General features: G+C 37.2%; 1 pseudogene; it reads right to left on the bottom strand.

Annotated features, from left to right (window-relative positions):
* Nucleotides 1-4444: 4444 nt before the first annotated feature.
* Nucleotides 4445-5263, bottom strand: LOC122013666 (annotated as a pseudogene).
* Nucleotides 5264-5603: the final 340 nt, after the last annotated feature.

Below are 5603 nucleotides of genomic sequence, written 5' to 3' on the forward strand. Positions count from 1 at the left end.
CACTGAATATCACATCAAATTCAATCCAACTTGGATCACTGTCTTTTAGGGAATATCCTAAGTTCGAGCATGCCCGTACCTCATCCTAGTTAACCTCTTTTAAGTTTTTGAAAAGAAGAATCAACCTTGTGAAGTTTTATCATATACTCACTATTGGTGTAGTTAGACTTTATCCTATTTAGTCAACAATAACACGTATGTATTCTCAGGACTCTCCACACTTTGACAATATTGCTTAAATTTTTTAAATCTTAGGCTAGGTAAGTCTTTCATGATTTTTGACTAAAATTTGTTGTTGACCTTAAGCGCATCAGATTGAATTCAAATCTTTTAGGAACTATCTTGAATGTAACCATGTTCATTAACTTTAGTTTCACGTCCTATATGATTAATCAGGTTGGGTAACATTGAGTCAGGATGATCAGCTTAACCCCACGGAAGTTTCTCATCAGTCATTAGGGTAAATCAGGAAGCAGTCCATGAGCCCAACATCCATTAGTTATGTGCCCCACTTGGAAAAAAAATTCCTACAAATTTGTCATAGTTGAGGCTCGAACCGCGAATACCTGGGTGAAAACCTGGATACCTTGCCGCTGCACCATAGTCCCGAGGGCACAAATTTAAAGTTGGTTCCACATCCTACATGCATCATGTGTAGGAGTGGAGTTAGGATTTTGATTCAGTGTAGATAATAATATAATATAATTAATAAGGATAATCCTATGAATGAAACTCTCACTAGCGCGAGGTCCCTGGGAAGAGTCTATTGTGCACAATTTTATCCTATTTTACAAGAGATTATTTTCAAGACTCAAACCTCTGACCTCTAAGTCATATGATAATAATTTTACTATTGCACTAAAACTCTCCTTCTACACTATAATATAATTAATAAAATAAAAAAAATATAAAATCTTATAATCTTAAAATATTACCTTACAATTATTATTTTTTAAGTCTTCATATTTTGAAACCTTTTAATTTCATTATCAATTATTAGAAATATATCTTTCTTTATATAGACAATAAAATTATCATTTATCCAATTATCACTCATTCAATTTCACAATCTATTTTTCATAATTATCATGGCAAAAACACTCTTCTACTGTTGCAATTGACAGGGCAACACCCACTTCGCGAGCGACAATGTTGTTATCTAGTGGGACAATGACTGCGTCATTGCTTTGTGGGGGCAGCGGTCACTCGGAAGACTGTCATGTCGCTACTTTGTCGGGCAGTGCGAGCAACCATGTCACTGCCTTGTATCTTTTTTTGTTGAATAAGAAAAAAAATTAGGATTACCTTTGAGCAGAATTCTTTGTTGAGTGGGAAGAAGATGAGTAAGAAGTTTAGATTTAGATAAAAATTAAATCAGTTTAATAATATTAATATATTTAATTAGTTAATATATAAATATAATAACATTAATAAAAAATTATTTGTAAAACAATAAAAATGATACATCAAATATTAATGCCATGTTTAAATTTACAACTCAGCGAGTGGACTAACATGGGAAAGGGATGGAGGCACTAGTGTTTTTTTTTTCGAGGGGGTGACGTCCACACTTACTCCCAGATTTGGCGGTGGGATCCGACCTGGGTTCCTGCAGGCTGAGGCATTTGCCTCATCTGTAATGCCGCCGTCGCCGCTTCTAATGGGTGCTAGAAGAGACCCAAATCTCAGTTCACGTCATTTATCTTACGATGAGTAAAAAGATGTTTGATTGATGATAATGACGGATCCAGAAATTTAAATATGGAGGGATGATTTTTACATGAAACAAAGGATGATATTCTTTATCTCCACCGATGAAACCTCATAATATTAAGGGTTTCACCGTCGACAAAGAAAAGGGGGTGACCGCTGATACCGTCCCTCACTGGATCCACCCCTGATCGATGACATTAAATCTTAGATCTAACTATAAAATTTTCATAGAGTAGTAGAAAACTTCTACTCCGTTTATTATTTTTCATCGTTCAATTTATTTTGATCTTAATGTTTTTATCATTTGAATTGGATCTTGAAGCGGTTTTCGACCACATGAATTTTCATTGATTAAATTGATTATTAATTATCTAACAATTTAAATTCGTTATTTGCTCAATTGACTAATTGGTGTGTTTCTTAAAAACCACCAATGTAATCGTTTATTATCAATTGAATTGGTGGATTTTTTTACCATAAATATGGCGTCAACTCTAAAAAAAAAAACACATGGAAATGTTAGCTAAGATGATCAATGATGCCTAGATAAATTGTAATTTTCTACGTGATGAGCATAGAATAGGTGAGACAACACCTAAACCCTAAAATCAGTCTCATGGGCTGATCGGCAGAGCTTTGTTAAGCCTAATGTGGATAGTTGCCCACACGGGCCCATGTAAGCTCCACCCATGCTATGTGAAGTTTTTGCACATACTTAGTGGTGTGTATAATCTTATGATATTCATTCAATAACAACACTTGCACATTCCTAGGACTCTCCTAATGACTAAAATTAGCTTAAACATTCTAAATTTGTACCTGATCAACTATCAATGAGTTTTAGTCAAAATTCATTAATGATCTTATACACAAAAAATCTAATCCAAATTAGGACCAATGTCTTATAAAGACTATCCTAGTGTAACCATGCCTACCAACCTTGGTTACCCATCCTAGTCAACCTTCTATGAATTTTTGAAAAAACTTCAACCTTGTCAAGTTTTGATAACACATATTTACTAATACACTTAGACTATTCATTTAACAACAATACCTATATTTATGAGAGTCTCCTAACTTTAACTATGGTCAAACCTCTTGAATCTCCACCCTGGTCAACCATTAATGATTTGTGGTAAAACTCATTAATGGACTTAAACACATTAGATTCAATTCAAACTGCGACTAATGTCTTCTAGGGATTTCTTTGAGTGTAATAATGCCCACCAACCTTGGTTCCACAGCCTAGTTAGCCTCTTGTGGATCTTTGAAAAAAATTTAGTGAGAATTTCCGATACAAAGACAATGTTGGACTTTAACCTATTATATTCAATAAACAAAAAAACCTATGAGTTCCTAGGACTCTTTTACTATGTTCAAACATTCAGAATCAGCCATGAGTTATTAGCTAAAACTCAATGATGACCATAGGCACATTAGATTCAAACCAAATTAGGACCAATGTCTTCTAGGGAATCGCTTTAGTGGAACAAAGCCCACCAATCTTGGTTGCACACCCTAGTGAGCATTCTTTGAATTTTGAAAAAAAAAAATACCGTCTTAAGTAATTCCAATCTTGGTCACAAAGTGTTTATTGGAATTAGACTTATCATAATTGATCAATAACAGTGTTTATGTATTTATAACTCTTAACCATGATCTAACTTTGATTTTGAATCTTATACCATCAATGAATTTTTAACCAAAACTTTATTAATGGAATTGGATTATCAAATTCAATCCAAACCATATCCAAATCAGAATTTTGGTCACCATGCCTTTTAGGAATTTTCCCAAGTATAACCGTTTCCATCAATCTTGATTCTACATCCTAGTCAGCCTCTTGTGAATTTCTTAAAAAAAAAAAAAACATCATTGAGAAATTTAGGACGCATGCACTTACACCTATCATATTCACTTAACAACAATACTCCTATATTTTTAGGACTTTTCTAACTCTAATTATTATCAAATTTGTTTGAATCTGGATCTGGGTTAACTATCACCGAGTTTGATCAAAATTTACTTTTGACCTTAGATATATCAAATTAAATCCAAACTATAACCAATATTAAAAGAGAAAATTAGACGAAATACGAATTTAAAGAATGAGAATTACAGATTGAGTTGAGAGTATGAGATGAAAGAATTAAGAATTGTTTGTATTATTGAAAAAGGGGTGGATTGGAAATTATTTATAAGAAAATTATAGAAATTTTAGGATAAATTTAGTATCTTAATGTTTGATTCAACTAAAATACTCTAAAATTTACTCCTCTTATTCAAAAATAGAGATACGTTGATCATTTTAATGATTTCATCTATTGACAATCCCTTCTTTTTTTGAATCCAATTATTGAGCATCCAATTAATCCTACCAGGTAAATCCTAAAGCATGCTCTTGTATAGGCCTGGTTCAAATAGGGCGGCCAACCCTATTTCTAATCGTAAACAAGTTTATAGGTAGCTTTTGACGATTGGCGTATTCTATCGCTACATTTCACTTCGACACGGATCCGCATCGCCTATGATTCCTTAGGCTTAGTCAAATCAAGCGGATGAAAGATTGCTTCTTACCAGGGCACGGCAGGGATGAACACTACTCACTCGAAATTAAATTTAAAGGACAATTCCAAGGAGTTTGACAAATTAAAAACATTTTCTAGCGATTATTCCCCAATCCAGCGAAGATATCTAACCTCTTTTTAGTGTTCTAAGCTTCCTGAAGGTCCAAGAGATGCCTCGATCTTCTCTCTGTTTATGGTTGGAAACAAGGCTTTTTGCAGATGAGAAAAGAGATGCGCTGAGTTCACAGACATCATCGCCATGGACGATGAATGAAAGAGGACAGAAGTTAAAGGTTACCAGTACTACAACTACAAAATTATTGATAAGTATTAGGATATATAAAGCTCTGAAACTTCAATTGTTCGGTCGATTTGCCTCGAAAAGGGTGGGAAGAGCATAGCTGGATTGAGTTCTGCAACTAGGCGACGGCGGCGATACGGCCGTCGGCGGCGTCCTTGTTCTTCCCGAACTCGTGCACTTTGAGATGCAGCTCCGCAGCAGAAATCATGAATTGCACGGCCTGTGCCGGACGCAGCATCTCGACGATAGGCCTCCATCTCCGCCTCGTTCCTTACTCCTTCCTCCCCTTCGGCAGCCACCGTCGACGATAGGCCCACCATCTCCGCGTCGGCCACGGTCTCCTGCGCGCGCGCTGCCTCCTCCGAGATCTCCCGCTCGCGGCGCACGGTTCGCTGGTGGAGCCGATCGACGCGCAGGAGCTGATAGTGCGTAACCACGGCGAGGTCGCCGAGCTGCCCCATGCGGCCGCCGCCGCCGAGGATGTCGTCGAGGTGGGATTCGAGCTGGAGGCCCGATTTGGAATAGAGGAGGTGGAAGAAGAGGGTGGGGCGCCAGCCGCCCACCCAGAGAAACAGGTTCTCGGTGGAGGAGATCCAGGATGGGGAGAACATGGAGGCGACGTCGGCGCGGGCAGACAGGGCTTGGCGCGGTAATAGTATTCGTAGTGCCCGAGGACGCGATTTGATCAACTGCAATTGTGGAAGGTTGTTGATGTTGATTTAAAGTTTCATATTAAAAATATTTGATAAAGATCATTAGTTTAAAAGAATATAGGATATTTTCATTGACATGAGATCTTTTAGTAAGAGGCTAAGAGTAAAGTCATGAGGGTCTAGTCTCAAAATAGATAATATCATATCATTATGGAGATATGTGGATATCGTTTTACACAACAAATGGTATTAGAGTCATAGTCTAGACCAAACCCATGTGAGGTGGCCTTGAACGAAGTTGGAGGTAGGCCCGGAGCAGATCAAGAGTGACCAGATATGGATGCTCACGGGGATGTCCAGAGCAGGTCA

Source organism: Zingiber officinale, chromosome 8B, assembly GCF_018446385.1.
Source record: "Zingiber officinale cultivar Zhangliang chromosome 8B, Zo_v1.1, whole genome shotgun sequence".
NCBI classification, from domain to species: Eukaryota; Viridiplantae; Streptophyta; class Magnoliopsida; order Zingiberales; family Zingiberaceae; genus Zingiber; species Zingiber officinale.